This window comes from Leptonotus elevatus, chromosome 15 (assembly GCF_054856555.1).
Source record: "Leptonotus elevatus isolate MCC_2025b chromosome 15, RoL_Lele_1.0, whole genome shotgun sequence".
Taxonomy (NCBI): domain Eukaryota; kingdom Metazoa; phylum Chordata; class Actinopteri; order Syngnathiformes; family Syngnathidae; genus Leptonotus; species Leptonotus elevatus.
In genome coordinates, this window is record NC_141253.1 from 2,026,036 (window position 1) to 2,042,741 (window position 16,706).

The 16,706-nt window shown below is 39.9% G+C and overlaps 1 protein-coding gene across 1 annotated transcript in view; it reads right to left on the reverse strand.

Moving 5' to 3' along the window:
• lhx5 (LIM homeobox 5) overlaps positions 1-16,317 on the reverse strand; it is a 51,955-nt gene extending 35,638 nt beyond the window's left edge. Inside the window, exons 1-4 of the mRNA XM_086097625.1 lie at positions 15,882-16,317; positions 15,705-15,812; positions 14,460-14,595; positions 5,889-5,958 (exon numbers count right to left, since the gene is read on the reverse strand). The gene's annotated coding sequence lies outside the window, so the exon portion shown is untranslated. The remainder of the gene's footprint in view (positions 1-5,888; positions 5,959-14,459; positions 14,596-15,704; positions 15,813-15,881) is intronic.
• Positions 16,318-16,706: the final 389 nt, after the last annotated feature.

Here is a 16,706-nt window from a genome sequence, read left to right on the forward strand (position 1 = left end):
GATGTTTTGTTTGTTTGTTCCTCTCTTAAAGAAGCTCAATTGAGCAGCAGGCAGCAAACACCAAAAAAGAAGTGGCGGGAAGGCGGGGGGGGAGGGGGGGGGGTCGCTGCTGGCTCGGGTTATGGGGCGGGGCGACATGAAGCCGAGGACCCCAAAATGCTGCCTTCCAGAAAACTGAAAAGTGAGAAATAACGCCACCGAAAATATATCCAGATGTGCGACGACTGAACAAGTTGTTTTTACGTGTTTTCGAGGAAGATGCTGGTTTCTTCATTGCCTTTAAAAAAACAACAACACTGATTTTAAACTGCTCTCATTTCCACAAAATCAAAACGGCATGGAGTTTCTCGCCCGTTCCACACTACCCCAGTTTTCAAATAAATGTAATTTATTGTCGTGCTAAACTGTGGGAACAGATTAGTAAAAATAAATAAATCTGGGGTCTGAAAAAAAAAAAAAAAAGAGATTGAAAAATTGGGAATTCGACAAAATGATCTTAAAATGGCCTCTTCAAACCAAAACGACAGACTTCCAATATCTTTTCAGGCTTTTCTTGAGACTTTTTTTTGTGGGTTTAATCGCGATAAAATCGACCAAATTTCTAACTATTGCTAAGTGAAACTATCTTTCAGGGTTGAATTTTCTAAACTCGCATTTGAGGCCCCCAACGATAACCACATTGTCAAATGAATTCTCTCTGACAGTCGCACACGTTGTGTTCCAACAGGGGAAGATATTTCTGGCTGTGATATTTATTTACAAGTGGTAAATGTCATCTTGTTTTTTTCCTCTCGCAAACTCGACCGAACTCAGGCAATGAAATAACAAATAGGAAATAGTTTGTATTCGTCCTAAGACATTAAAAACAAAACAAAAACAAAAACAAAAACAAAACAAAAACAAAACAAAAAAACAAACAAAACAAAAACAAAACAAAACAAAAAAACAAAAACAAAAACAAAAAACAAAAAACAAAAAACAAAACAAAAACAAAACAAAAACAAAAACAAAAACAAAAACAAAAACAAAAACAAAAACAAAAACAAAAACAAAACAAAAACAAAACAAAAACAAAACAAAAACAAAACAAAAACAAAACAAAAACAAAACAAAAACAAAACAAAAACAAAACCAAAACAAAACCAAAACAAAAACAAAAACAAAAACAAAACAAAAACAAAAACAAAACAAAAACAAAACAAAAACAAAACAAAAACAAAACAAAAACATAACAAAAACAAAACTCCCGTTGTAATATTTGGTCAATTTCACATAAAATGAAAAAAAATCCCAACTATTCCACACACACACACACACACAAATACACACTGGAAGGACGCGCAGGCCGATTGATTATTGGGCTGGTTTTAAATCTGGCGGAAGGACAGCCTGTTGTTGCTGAATGGCTTTGTAATTAAAAGGAGCTGAGCTACAGCGACGGCGACGGCGGCAAAGGCCACACATCAGACGCCGGACGGCAGTCCCCCCCCCCCCCACCCCCTTCCACGCACCAAACTCTCCCCCGTCCACCACACTTTCACGCACCGAGCCTCGGCGAGGAACATCAGGCACCCCGCGCCATTAAGTTGATTGCGCAGATGCGTTTATTCGCTCAGAGTTGTAAAGATTACTCGACTATTCTCTGGCAGAAGTACTGCTGCTGCCTTTTAATGTGCACTTAGCCGTCTGATTTAATGACTCGCTGTCGCTTCGCGTTTTTCGCATGCCGTTTTCCAAAGGACAAGCGCGCGCGGCACGGCAAGTTGCCGGGACGCCTGCTGGACAGAATATTAGGTACACCCCGCAAACTGATAACATGTCGTAACGCATCACATCAGAATGGATGGCACCAATTCACAACCACGACAGGAAAATATTAAAATTCCACTTTATTGGTCCAAAAATAATTATTTGAAAAAAAAAATTTTTTTTAAAAGGGCGTGACCAATGTGGACTTTTTGAGCTTGATGCCAAATCCGATAAAAATCTGAGTAAAATTCTGATAACCGGACAATTAATTGAAAAAAATACATCATGAAAATAACTTAATTTTTTGGTCACTTAACACTTACAAAAATAAAGACATAAATTACAGGCAGAATATTTGGCAATTTTAAAATACTTAAAAAAAAAAAAAAATCGGCAGATTTGTATTTATTTATTTATTAGGGTGTGAATGTTTGTCTTATGTTGAAATGTATAAATGCATCTTAAAAAAAAAATAATCAAGAATCACCCCCAAAAAAAGGCACATTTTAAAAGCTAATAGCGGATTAAATCGATTACGCCCCATTTAATAATAATAAAAATATAGCACTTAATAAAAACATACAGTAATAAGATAGTTAAATAGAATGTAAAGGATTACACAGTTTTGCGCATCACGATGATTCTATTGATTCATTGGACACCAGGGGGCAGAATACAGTAATTCCAGTAATCTACGCACGTAGATTTGCGTATGTTGATTTGTGGAGGATAAAGAATATAGGCGAGTTTTGTTCTACGATGTTATCGCTAGCATTTGCAGATACTGGATGAATGGACTTTGACTACTCCAAGACAAACATTCGTTCCTTCTTCGCTTACCGATGAGACAGCATCAGGAGTAACTGGGAGTTCGGTGTCTTGCTCAAGGACGGGCTCGGCGTGGTCACAAGGGGGGGTCAGGATCGAACCGACAACCTTCTTGTTCGGCCACGAGAACGTTGCTACCTGAGCCGGACAGAAGTTGCTTGAGGGTTTACAATGATTGTGATATCGATGCTAGTTCCGTTAGCTCCTTTATGACATTGCCCATTATGTGTTAGCATTAGGCTAGCGGACTTTCAAAACGTTCTGCAAAGTGATCTTATATGATGGTCTCTCATTACAAAGTTTTGTTTATTTGATTTAGTGAGGGCGAGTCATTGTATTTGGTGTTCCATTTATTAAGATTTTAGTGTGTGTGTTTTTTTTTATTTAAGGGCAGCTATTGTATTAAAATGCACTGTAAGACTTTTAAAATACTGGAAAAACGAATTTGGAAGCAGAATCGAGCGTAGACGACTCATCTCAATTGATTTGATATGACTGCAGACAATGTCTACCTCCCCCGGGCAATGACAACGGGATACCTCCTCTTTTTCCCCCCCCCCCCCCTTTCTTTCTTTTTTTGTAAGCTGTAAAAAATGATTTTTTTCGGCGCCCATTTTCTTGCTTTCGCTGCTCTTCTTCTTCAAACAAACTTGCTCCCGCCTCCCTCTTCTCCTCCGCTATCTCCTCTCGCCCGAGTGCTGCCTGCCTGCTTGCGCACCTCCATCCCGCTCTTTTTTTCCCCTCCCTATCGCCGCCGCCTCCTCCCTCTATACTTTCTTCTCCATCCATCTCCTCCTCCTCCTCCTCCTCCTCTTCCTCCTTCCCCTGCACCCGGCTCGCACCTCGCTCCACTCCATTTTCCTGCACATGCGATTTGCCTAACAATAAGTGGCTCTGCCCAAGGTCAGATAAGAGAAGCACAGCCCAGGAAGCCACAGCCACTGTTTCTTTCATCCCTTTTTTTTTTTTTTTTTTTTTTTTTTTTACCCCCCTCTCTCTCTCGCTCGCCCTCCTCATGGCTTGCGAATTATCTCGGCAGCACATAATAATAATTACTGAGGACGGCAACAGCAAGATAAGAGCGAGGCAGCTGAAATGGTGAGAGAGAAAGAGAGAGAGAGAGAGAGAGAGAGGGAAGGAGGGAGGAGGAGGACAGGTTCGAAAAATAAGGCCCGAGGGGAGCGAGGAAAAAGTGACGGAATGACGGGAAGCAAGCAACAGCCACGAAAAAAGGGCCTCCATTTTGGTATTATGGCCTTTCAAAGTTGTCTGCCAAGAAACGTCCAAAAGTTGCACAACATACAAAAGTTGAGCAAAAAGGGGATAAAAAAAAAAAAAACTTCTGTCTTTCATTTGGACTCATTTACCACTTCTTGTGTTTCTCAAGGAGGAAAAAAACTCAACAAAGGCATTTAAAAAAAAAGTTCAATTGAATTCAGATAAATTGAAATTAAGTCCTCATGTTACGCTTTCAAACCAATTTATCGCCGTCGCAATAAATGGAAATACAGGCCATGGTTTGAAATATTGGAATGCTCAACTGTCATAAAGTACTTGAAAAGTTCATTTGATTGTTTCGATCAAATCAATGAATTAACACTTGTCACAAATGTACAAGAGAGCAAGTTTTGTTTGTTGATCGAGTTAATTCACGAACAATAATCGCGTGCATCACATGACAAAAGCTTGTGACCATTTATTTGGATTTCATAGCAAAAAAAAAAAACATACACTGACAAAATAGTATATTTTTTTTGTGGTAGCAAGAATGAATTAAAAGGTGAAGTCTACACATTAAAAAATGTTCTACGAGTTTTCATTCTGGTTAATATTGCGTTAGTGGAAAACGAGTTAAGCAGCAAAATCCAGCCGTTTTATCAATACCAGAAGGCGGCCATTTTGCCACTTGCTGTCGCGTGAAAATGACATCACAGTTGCTCAGGTAACGACCAATCATGGCTCAGCTTACCAAACTCAGAAAATGGAGCCGTGATTGGTTGTTACCCGAGCAACCGTGATGTCATTTCCAGTCGGCAGCAAGTGGCAAAATGGCCGCCTTCTGATATTGATAAAAACTGCTGGATTTTGCTGCTTAACTCGTTTTCCACAACATGTTGTTGTTAAGAAATTTGGGGGGGGTTGACTTTTTTTTTTTAACTAGTGCTGTCAAAGTTAAAGCGTTAACTGATGAATGAATCACCCCAAAAATGATCGCATTAATTATGTATTAATGCAGATTAATCCTTTAGCTTGACAGGTTGAGTTTGAGCAATAAACATAACTAACATGCATTAAAGTACAGCATTTAATAAATATTTGTGTATGACATTGAGAATATTTGTTCATGTCAAAAATATCGGGGTCCTTTTTTTCTTCATTTTTTATTATGCAAGTAATTAACTGCAAGTAATTATGCAAGTAATTAACTGATTAGAAAAAGAGGAGGATGAACGTGTGCTGCGGATCAAAAAAATGACATTACACTAAATGGCAAAAGAATTAACACCTAACCGGTGCTCTTCAAATTTGGCGGGCAAAAAAATGTGGATTAAAAAGCCGTTTTCAATTAAAGCGATTAATCAAGATTAATCAAAATTCTAAAATGTGATTAATCTGATTAAAAATGTTTATCGTTTGACAGCTTTACTTTTAACTAACAATAACGCAGTCACATACATTTATTGGGCATTGTATTATTTTTTTTTAATAATAATTAAAAAAAAAACTATTCTTGGGATAAATTAGTAGATTTTCGCAAACAAAAAAAAACAATGCACTGATGATTTTTTTTTAGAGGGTTACTCTAAGGTCATGTTTTTGCTGTTGTTGTTTTTTAATGGATGACAGTGTCAAAGTTTGTTCTTGTGAGAACTTTGCAGGATTTCATACCAGATAAATAAGAAGATAAATAAATAAATAAATAAATAAATAAATAAATAAATAAATAGTGACCAAAGCTAAAATTTTTAGGGGGGGATAATTGTGCTTTAAAATTGTTTGTTTTTAGCTTGTCGGAATGAATGAATTAATAATGACCACTATAATTAGTCACATAAATGTAAAATCAAGCATGACAAAGTCATATCTCACCCCAAAAACAACAAACTTATACAACAATGTGACAAAGCCCGCCCGTTCCTGTGAGAATTTTGTAGGATTTCATACTTCAGGAAAAAAAAAACACACCAAAAAAACGATACGCTGTCACCAAAACAACATTATGAGCTCCTATGTGATTTTTTTTTTTCTTCCTTTTTTTCGAAAATGTAAGCTCACATTTGGAGTGACAAGAATAAAAGTTGTTTACTCACATCGCTGGCGGATACCCGCAGTCACATCACTTCCTGGCGGGAAGCGTCCAATCACAGCGCAATTAAGTTTCTGCAAAAAAAAAAAAAAAAAAAATGGATGGGAAGCAATTACTGTGTAATAGGACGCAGCGTAATTGGATATTAAGTGCAAAAAAAAAAAACTCAAGTCAACCGGCTTGGGAAAGTCATCTTGTTCCTTTGCATTTCAAGACAAACAATATTTTTCCGCTCCCGCCGCGATCAAAGTCGACGCTAAATAACGGAAATTGCTTTTTTTCCCTCGTTAATGCCGCCGTGTGGCTCTCTGGCGTTTTTGCACCTGAGACAAGTCGCTCGCATCAGAGTGCTTCTCGGCGGGCGGCAAATTGTCACTTTGCCGCCACGCCGAGTGCACCCCCGCAAAAAAAAAAAAAAAAACGACCAAAAAAACTGTCTTTGTGCAGAAGTGGAGGAAGATCATTTGTTCCTTGATGACTTGGTTTTACAAGCGCACACAAACACGATGTGCTGCGATGCCGGCAGACACACGCTGAGTGTGTTCTCGCAACAATTTGCGGAGATTTCATAGCAAAAAAAAAAAAAAAAAGCAATGGATGCAAAACGCAACACGAAAACTTCTTCCACAAATACGCAATATCATCTTTCCTCTCAAATATTGTTCACAAACCAGCCCGAATCTTTTGATAGCGAGCACTTCTCCTTTGCCGAGATAATCCATCCCCGCCTCGCAGGTGCGCCATATCAAGATGCTGATTAGACACCATGATTAGTGCACAGGTGTGCCTTCGACTGCCCACAATAAAAGGCCACAAGGTGACGAAAACCAATAATTACTTTTGCATACATGAATGTAAACATTTTTTGTGTCGTTCGGCGAAATTCTCCGGAGCTATTTCAATTCATGAGATTCTTTATGCATGAGAGTCTCACATAAATGGAGCCTTTCCTCCTGAGAATTTTGTACAAAAAAAGTGAGAATATTGTTGGATTTAATACAAAAAATAAATGAAAGCGTTGAAAATAAGTCGATAGAACCAACAATTTTCGTTTATGGGTATGGAAGTCTTTTTGATTCAACTCAATTCTGCTGTGATGTCACTGCATGATGGCAATAAAGGACACACACACGCACGCACACACACACGCACGGGTGCACAGTTTGACACCCCCCCCCCCACACCAAAAAAAGCGAGCGTGTCGGTCTGCGGCTCGCCAGCCACCTGACCCTTGAACTCTATATCTGAGGGTGCACGGTAAGCTGGCGTCGCCTCAACCTACCAATGCCCCCCCCCCCGCCCCTCCCCACCCAATTCCCAGAGGACCCGCTATCAGCCGGCCCGAGTACTTCTGCAGAGGCCTGATATCCAGGCTGGATTGAGTAGGAGTGGGGAGGGATGAGGGAGGGGGGAGGGGGGGTTATATGATGGTGGTGGTGGTGGTGGTGGTGGTGGTGGGGGGGCGGGGGGGGGGGGGTTGTGATTTACAGCGCAAGACGACGCGGGAATAAGAATGAGCCTCGCTTGTGTATTTGTGTTTGCTGGATGTCTTTGAACGCAGCAGCCCCCCACCCCCTCTCGTCTTAGCGCCCCCCCCCCCCCTTCCTCCTCTCTCGGCCTGCGTGTCGTGATGACTATCAGCAATGTATTATTACTTCAAACCGTGGAAGATTAGCCCCCCCCCCCCCATCCCTTCCTTCTCAATCTGCCCCCCTCCCTGAGTCTTCTTCTCGGTCCTTACATCCAGTCCCCCCCCCCCACCCCCACCCCTCCCTCCATCACTCCCTCAGAGTGCCGCTTGCCGTAAAGCCATTCTGGCCTCCTCTTATCTCCCGACTCAGGCCCTGTCACTCGGCTGACCCGTGAACTCTGCATCCTGAGTGAGGGCGAGGGGGAGGGAGGGAGGGGGGAGGGGGTTCGGATGGGAGGATGCGGGCAAGAGGAGGGGATGGGGAGAAGTATGGAAGGTTAGAAGGAAGAGCTGGCGGAGGGAGGAAGGAGAATGATGACGTCATAATGATGAGGATGATGATGAGGAGGAGGAGGAAGAGGAGGAGAAAAGGGCAGCAGGGTAATTTTCGGAAATTTGGAAAGCAGACCTTCCCAGTACATTGTAGTATACCACCGACACCCCCCCCCCCCCCACAAAACAATCTGACTTCCCTCCCCATATTTCTTTCTGTGCTTCATTTGCATACTCGCCCGGTAAGCTCACCGACTAAAATGCCCGTCCGACACCTTATCTTGCCGTTTGTAGCCACACACCTGCCAGCGGCTGACTGTTAACCAAAAAAAAAAGAACCTGCATCATTTGGCCACATTGATTAGAAGAAGCGAGAGTGAACTTCTTATGCATTAGCGCGTCGTGTCAACGCCCTGCCAGGGCCTGATAGCCGCCTTATCGTCCGCGCCGCCTGATAACGCGCAACACGCCGCCGCCGCCGCCGCTGCACACGGAGAGGGCGGCGGCGGCGGAGGAAGGTGCTAATGTTCCCTCCTCCCCATCACTCACTCTCCCTTTCTCACCCTCGTTTGCATTTCTCTTTTTTTCCATCCGCTGCTGTCCACTGCTACCCCCCGCAGCCCCCCCCCCTTTACGCCTCCTCAGGAGCGTCTCTCGGAGGCGAGGTCACAAGGGAGACAATGCAAACACGGGCCGTGTGAATAGCGGCCGGGAAGAGGACAGCTGTTGGAGATGACAGCGATGGCTGTTAAAACGCAATCTGTCTCTCTTCCCACCGGCCAGCCTGTTGCCGTGGCGGCGCAGCCTCCTCCGCTTTACTCTTAATAAAAGGCCCTTTTGGCTGCCTTGAAGTATATTTGTAGGTTATCGTAAAATATTAGCTACTACAATCTCGTAATCATGAGACTTGAGTAAAATGACTTTTTTTTTTCTTTCTTTCTTTCTTTGCAAAAATATGACATTTTTCCTGTCAGATTTTTTTCCCCAGAAAAATAATTGCCATTTTTTCCCCTAAAAAAACCACACTTTTTTCAGAATAAAAAAAAAATAAATTATCATAGTATTATTCCCTTTTTTTAATTAAAAAAAAGAAAGAAAGTTTTTTGTTATTTTTTTTTAATATTACCCCAAAAAATTCAGAATATGAACTCTTGTGTTCTTGCACAAACATTATTTCTACAACTTTTAAAAATGAGTATTTTGGGTCATAATCATTCAATCGTGATTTTGAAAAAACAATTGTCATCGTGTGACTTTTTAGTCACACGATGACAATTCGTAAAATATTAGCTACTACAATCTCGTAATCATGAGACTTGAGTATAATGACTTTTTTTTTTTTCTTTGCAAAAATATGACATTTTTCCTGTCAGATTTTTTTTCCCCAGAAAAATAATTGCCATTTTCCCCCTAAAAAAACCACACTTTTTTCAGAATAATTTTTTTTTTATCATAGTATTATTCCCTTTTTTTTATTAAAAGAATTTTTTTTTTTTCCTTGAATATTGCCCAAAAAATTCAGAATATGAACTCTTACATTATTTCTACAACTTTAAAAATGAGTATTTTGGGTCATAATCATTCAATCGTGATTTTGAAAAAACAATTGTCATCGTGTGACTTTTTAGTCACACGATGACAATTCGTAAAATATTAGCTACTACAATCTCGTAATCATGAGACTTGAGTATACTGACTTTTTTTTCTTTCTTTGCAAAAATATGACATTTTTCCTGTCAGATTTTTTTCCCCCAGAAAAATAATTGCCATTTTTCCCCTAAAAAAACCACACTTTTTTCAGAATATATATTTTTTTTATCATAGTATTATTCCCTTTTTTTTATTAAAAGAAAATACTTTTTTTTGTAAATTTTTCTTGAATATTGCCCAAAAAATTCAGAATATGAACTCTTACATTATTTCTACAACTTTTAAAAATGAGTATTTTGGGTCATAATCATTCAATCGTGATTTTGAAAAAACAATTGTCATCGCGTGACTTTTTAGCGCACACACTTGCAACCGTCAAACAGCAGTCGATGTGAGAGGCCAGTGTGTCATCTCACGCACACACGACTGCACGCAGGTATGTAAATGCGCGGCAGCTATGGTGCGAACAATGACAACATGCTGAAACACGTCCATATCACACCCCGGCATGGAAAAAAAAAAAGCACACCAACAAAGAATAGCAAGAAGATTTTCGCAGATTTTTTGTTCCCCAGTTGAATGTTTTTCAGTATGGAAAGAAGCAAAATGTCATTTAACAACGTAAGCGACGATATATTTATTACAAGCCAATCTGATTGGATTTTATTGTGCTTTTTTTCTCCCCCAATTTTTTTCTAAAAAAATGACGTTGACAATTACTAAATTGAAAATTAAGAGAACCTCTTACATTATTTTAAGACACAACTTCAATTTTGCGGTATTAATATGTTTCTGTGAAAATGTATACGCCTTAATTGTTGACATATTGCAACTTTAATCGCGTAATATTCAGAAAAATATTTTTGAAAAAACAGCACATACATTTTAGAATAGTGTGTTTTTTTATTTATCTTCTCTCAAAATATGACCTTTCTTGAAAGACATACATAATTTTTGTAATTTTTTTATTAGGGGAAAAACATCTTTATTCTTATTCTTTATTCTTGTAAATAATGTTTTTTTTCTGAAAATTTTGTGGTATTCTAAATATTTGTCTTTGAAAACTTGTGACTTAATATTGAGACTTTTTTTTGTTGCTATTTTTAAATCATCCAGTGGCAGCCTCGTTAAAATGAATCTTTTGACGTCTGTAGTTGTCACTGGCAGTGAATGAAAAAAAATTGGGCTTCAAACTCAGAATACTTTTTTTTTTGATAATAATAATATGACCTAAAAAAAAAATTTTATATTAGGATTTTCTTTCTTGGAAAAAAAAACAATTGAATCGTGCAATTTTCCTTTTTTTTGTTTTTATTAGAAAAATTTGAAAAATTACAGAATTTTTTTTCTTAATTCTGATAGCAGAATCCTTTGCACATAAAAAAAAACTTTTGAGATGAGCCTGTTTTTTGCCCATTATTTTAATTATCATTTTTGTGCGCTAATTGTTTTTGCGTGGTAAGTGAGTGAGCGTAAAAAGGCAACGCTATTAGCTCAAGTGTTGATTAAAAGCCGCCGGCGGGCAGAGTTTAGCGGTCAAGTGAGCACTTGACGGTGACGCGTCACCACGTGATTGGTCGCTGATAGGAAAATATTGATTTTAGCGGCTCCGGCGAGCGGAACGGGGCCAAAGGAAAAGCTTGCCAAACGCGACTCAACAAACCACTAAGAAGGCCGCCGCTCGCTTTGATGTTTCTCTCGCACCTGCCACTCGCCCCTATTAGAGTTGATGACAATTAACAAAATAACTAAAACCAAAATTGAAAAAAACATTCTCATTAATGAATAAAATAAGAACAAAAGTGCTTTTGAAAAACCGAAAACCAGCTGAAACTACTACATCTTACGTGTATATAAATATAAATTTTAAGAAATGCACTAATGCGGGTCAATTAGTGGAGGCCAGAGTTCAAAGCAAACATGGTGACGCGGCATTTAGCTGTAACGCCGCACAAAAATGTAATAAGCTACCACCACAAAGTGAAGTCAGCCCTTAGTGTAAATGTTTTCAAATCCAGGTACAAAACTTTTTTTCCTTACCTCTGATTAAGGTCTTGGAATATTTCCTCCCCAAAAATTCACAGTATGGTAATTTTGCGTGTTTGCTGGTGTGAAGCACATTGAGTTGCCTTGTGTGTAAAATGTGTTGTAGGAATAAATTGCCTTGCCTTAAGTAACTAAAACTATAATTATAGTGAAAATGTCCTTTGTGTTCATCTTTGTCAATTAATTTCATCAACAAAATACTGCATTTATATTTTTTTGAAACTAAAGCTAACACTAAAACTAATAAAAATGCACCGAAAACAAAAAATAATTAATAAATATTTTTTTTAAAAATCACAACTAACACAGTTGCTCCAAAAACTAACAATATTTAAAAAAACAAAACTAAGTTTCCTGAAAAATTCCTAAACTATTGTCGGTTTCAACACAGCCTGTGGAGGCAGATGGCCGCCCACCCGGAGCTTGGCGTCCGCCGGTTGCGTTTTCCCATTAAAAAGCCCGGGTCACGTGCGTGCCCGCGGGCAACCTGCCGTCTTTTTGGGTAAGAGAATACCAAGCGCAGTCCAGAAGCTCGCTGTGAAAAGTGCTCGGGGAAAAGTTTTAGCATTTGGCGCGCTACGCTAAGGAAAAGTAGGCTAGCGTGACTTTGGAGTTGCCATGGAAACAAACTTGATGACACGTTATTGACCTGAGCTGTCACATAAAGCCGTTATCAGGCGGAAAGTCAGGATATCCAAATATGGTCTATTTCTTTTCTTTTTCTTTTCTTTTTTTTTTTCTTTTACACAAATCAATACTATTGGTCTGTCCTCACCTTATCTTACAAATTATTAACCAATTTAAAGTGTTGAAATTAGCTTGAGAACAAATCCTCTAACTCTCTCGAGCACACAACTGGGATGTGTTGTAAAACTCTCCCGCCGTGCCGCATTATGGCGCCTCAAGATTGAACGTCTGGATGGTTTTTTTTAGACAAAAACGAGTGGAAAGAGTTCGTCGGATTTGAGCAATCGATTTGATGTCTTATGACATTCTTGTCCTGTAAGAAGATTTTTTTTTTTTAAGAACGTTATGTTTTGCTTAAGACTACAACTTTTATTCTTGTAGCATCGTCATTTTTGTTATGCGACAATTATTATTATTATTTTTAAAAATATTTTTTTATTTTTTATTATTATAATTTTTTAATACTATTATTTTTTCATCTTTAAAACATTTGATTTCATTAACCGTATTTTACATCGGCAATCTACAATGTCGTCATTTTTTTTTAAATGACTCCCGGACATTTTTCTTACGAAGACAACGTCATTCTTGCACTTGCAGATTCATTTTTTTGTACTAAAAAAAAATAAACACACAAGTTTGTTAACTGCAAGTCTTGAAGTAACTCTTTAACATTCTTGACTCGGTAATAAAAGTGAATGCTTAGCTTTGCATTTTCTTTGCTACTAATGAGCAGATGCAAATAAGGACACGCTGCTTTTGTGTCTGCGGAAGGATGAATTGCTTGTATTCATTCATTCATTGGAAAAGAGTTGGGGGGGGGGGGGGCGTTTGGGCCGGTTGAGGGTTTATTAATGAAGCTGTAATCAACACAAACACATGCTACATTTGGGGGGGGGTGGGGGGGGGGGGAGACAAAGCAGCGTCGCTGGACTATCACTGGACTCCAAAAGCAAGCAAGCTCAGGTAACTGAATGTGCGTGTGCGTGTGTGCGTGTGCGTGTGATATCGCAGGCCACACGCTCCACTGACAGCTGGAGATAAACAAGTCTGAACGGAGGATGCGATATATCAACATGAATGACCCCCCCCCCCCCCCCCAAAAAAAACAACTAATCTCTGTGTCGATCTGCAGTGTAGCTTGGGGGCAGGCGAGAGGGCAGAGTGGGGCATATCTGTTCTTTAAAAAAATAAAATAAAATAAACAATGATGTAAGATTTGGACTATTTTCCAACTGTTTGAGTAAAAAAAATAAGAGAATTGACTTTTGAGTTATTTCCTTCCAATATCGCTCATTGATCCTTATTTTACAACTCTTAAGACAACAACAATAACATTCCTTTCCCTTATAATACTGAATTTTATTTTTTCTAAAAAATAATAATAATGATAATCGAACAACTCTGGGGGGGACAAAAGGCCTATTTTTGTAACATGTAATTTTCTACAAATGCTTCATTTTTCAAATGCAATTAAATTTCCAAAAATATAAAAAAAATTCCCCCTCTTAATATTAGGGAGGAAAAAACAAATAATTTTTTTGTTATATGTATACAACTTATTTTCTTCATATATTGCAACCTTTTTTTTTCCCTACCAAAATTTTTATGGCAATACAGTATTTTTTTTTTTTGTAAAAACAATATTTTTAGTGCTGACATGTTTTTTCTAAAATAAATATGACTTTATTCTCATAATTTTGTTACAATTTGATTTTAGTAAAATTATATATATATATATTTTTTTTACTCAAATAAATGAGACTCCTAATATTACGACTATTCCTTGATTTACAAAAAAAAAAAAAAAGATTTCAGGCTAATAATATGAATCTGTTTCTACAAATATATGACTTTTTCATAAATACCCAATTAAAAAATAAAAAATAAAAAATCTGGAAACATAAGCATTTTTTCCCCTGGAAAACAAAATACATTTAATTCTAGTATTACTACAACTTATAATATTACAACTTTAATCTTGTACTTCTAGGTAAGTAATTAAGTAAGTAAATAAATCTTATTTTGTTTGTTTATATTGTCATACTTCATTTCTCCCAAAAACTTCAGGCCCTTCTTTTTTTTTTTTCCGATATGTGCTGGGTTGTGGTTAAGTGATGGGTGCAAATGAGTTGACTTGCAACACAGACGCCATGCCACTGCCTGCGCTGGCTCGCCAACCATACACCCCCCCCCCCCCCCCCCCGCACCCCCACCCAACACACATACCTCACAATTAAAGCACAGCTTGGATGTTGTGTGGCGTCTGAGAGGGTGTTAGCGCCTTGTCTGCACGCTTCCTCGCCCCCGCCGGAGAACCCGATTCAAGGCCAGAAGGTGTCAGACGCCCAGGAGTGGACCCCTGCTGGAGACCGAGGAGAGAAAGGAGAAATAATGATGCCAGGCCCCCCCCCCCCTGCGCATGTGTGTGCGCGCGCGCGCGCCATACAAGTGTTGTCTTGTTTATGTTTTGTTTGGACGCTGTTGATTGTGCCCTGGAACCTCGATGGCGTTTGATGAGTGTGACCTTGCGGAGGCGTTAACTAGATTCTTCACGCCCAAATATGGTGTTCTGCTGCAATTTTCCACTTCCACTCTTTGAGGAATTGAACCAGGACGGAGAAACATCCAAATATTATATATATGATATTTTTAGGCGGAGTTTTTCACAATAGAAAAAAAAAAATGCCATCAATTTGCCTATTCTCCTCCACGAACCAGGAAGTAACGGAATGCTAGAGGGGCTAGCGCCGTGGTAACATTTTAATCTGATGAAACTTCCAGATTTTGGCCTGTTTTACTGCCGATTCACCTCTCTTTTGTACCGTCTTGCCCTGCCCCACTGTCTGGAATTTGGCCTGTTTTACTGCCACATCTGCTTTCTGCTGTCCTGCCTCACCCACCGGCATCTGGATTTTGGCCTGTTTCACTACCACTTCTCCTAACTCAGCCACCGAAAAATGGATTTTGGCCTGTTTCAGTACCACTTATCCTAAGTCAGCCACCGAAAAAATGGATTTTGGCCTGTTTTAGTGCCGCTTCTCCTCTCTCTTGCCCCGCCCCACCCCCCTAGGATCTGGATTTTGGCCTGTTTCACTACCACTTCTCCTAAGTCAGCCACCGAAAAAATGGATTTTGGCCTGTTTTAGTGCCGCTTCTCCTCTCTCTTGCACCGCCCCACCCCCCTAGGATCTGGATTTTGGCCTGTTTCACTACCACTTCTCCTAAGTCAGCCACCGAAAAAATGGATTTTGGCCTGTTTTAGTGCCGCTTCTCCTCTCTTTTGTACCGTCTTGCCCTGCCCTACTGTCTGGATTTTGGCCTGTTTCACTACCACTTCTCCTAACTCAGCCACCGAAAAAATGGATTTTGGCCTGTTTCAGTGCCGCTTCTCCTCTCTCTTGCCCCGCCCCCCCCCCTAGGATCTGGATTTTGGCCTATTTTACGACAGCTTCTCCTTTCGTCCTAACTCACCCCGCGAGATCTGGATTTGGGCTTGTTCTACGGCGACTTCTTCTCCCTCCTCCACCCCGCCCTCCTACTACTGGAAGAGGGTGCGAGGTGGCGACCCGGCGAGACTTCCTGGGGAGAACAGAATGCAATTGAAACTAACATTGCACCTACTCAGACTCAAGAAACTGCTTCTCTCACCGGTCGCTGAATCAGTGGAGGTTGGCGTTTGTGGATCTCACTCCGTTTCATCTCGCCTTCCTTCCTTCCTTTAGTCTTTCCTATGGTCTCTTGAGGTCTCCCTAATCTGTTGGAACTTAGATGTAGCTGGGGTTGGCGAAAGATTCTGGATTTGTAACTCTGTAGGTGGTGGGTGGTGTTGGATTTCCCTTAGTTGTATTTTTCTTTCCTTTGATCCTTCCTCTGATCTCCTGACAACTTCACGACTCTGGCAGGACTCTGAAGTATCCGGTTAAGGGTGAAGGGTCTTGGATTAATAACAGGTTTCAGGTGAATTAAAGAGCACAAACTCGCAGACACACAGGAAAAAAAAAAAAAAAAAAAAGAGAGCAATGATGACATTTTGATTTGGGAAGGCTGCCGAATGAGTAATATTGAGTTCTCAGAAAAAAAAAAAAAAAAAGGAAATTAAGATTGTAGAGCATCGAATCGTGTGAGAAGCGTTGCCCGCCATTGCATCCGAGAGGGGGGGGGATCCCTCATCTGTGATTTCTCCTCCAGGTTTCTCCTTCAAGGCTTTGTGGTCTACATTTTTTGTCTTTCAAAGAAAAGGAAGGTCATACGTTACACACAGACACGCACGCACACACATTGGGTATTGATCAGGGTTACTTTTAACAGACCGCTGTGAGGTCCATTAACCTGCGCTGATGACAAAGCATTAAGAGACTGATGTGTCTCTGGGGGGGCTGGCGGGGGGTCTTTTGTGGCAAACATAATGACTCATCATGAGTGACGTCTCCAAATGATGTTTGCTACTTTTCACATTACACACCGCCGGGGCCT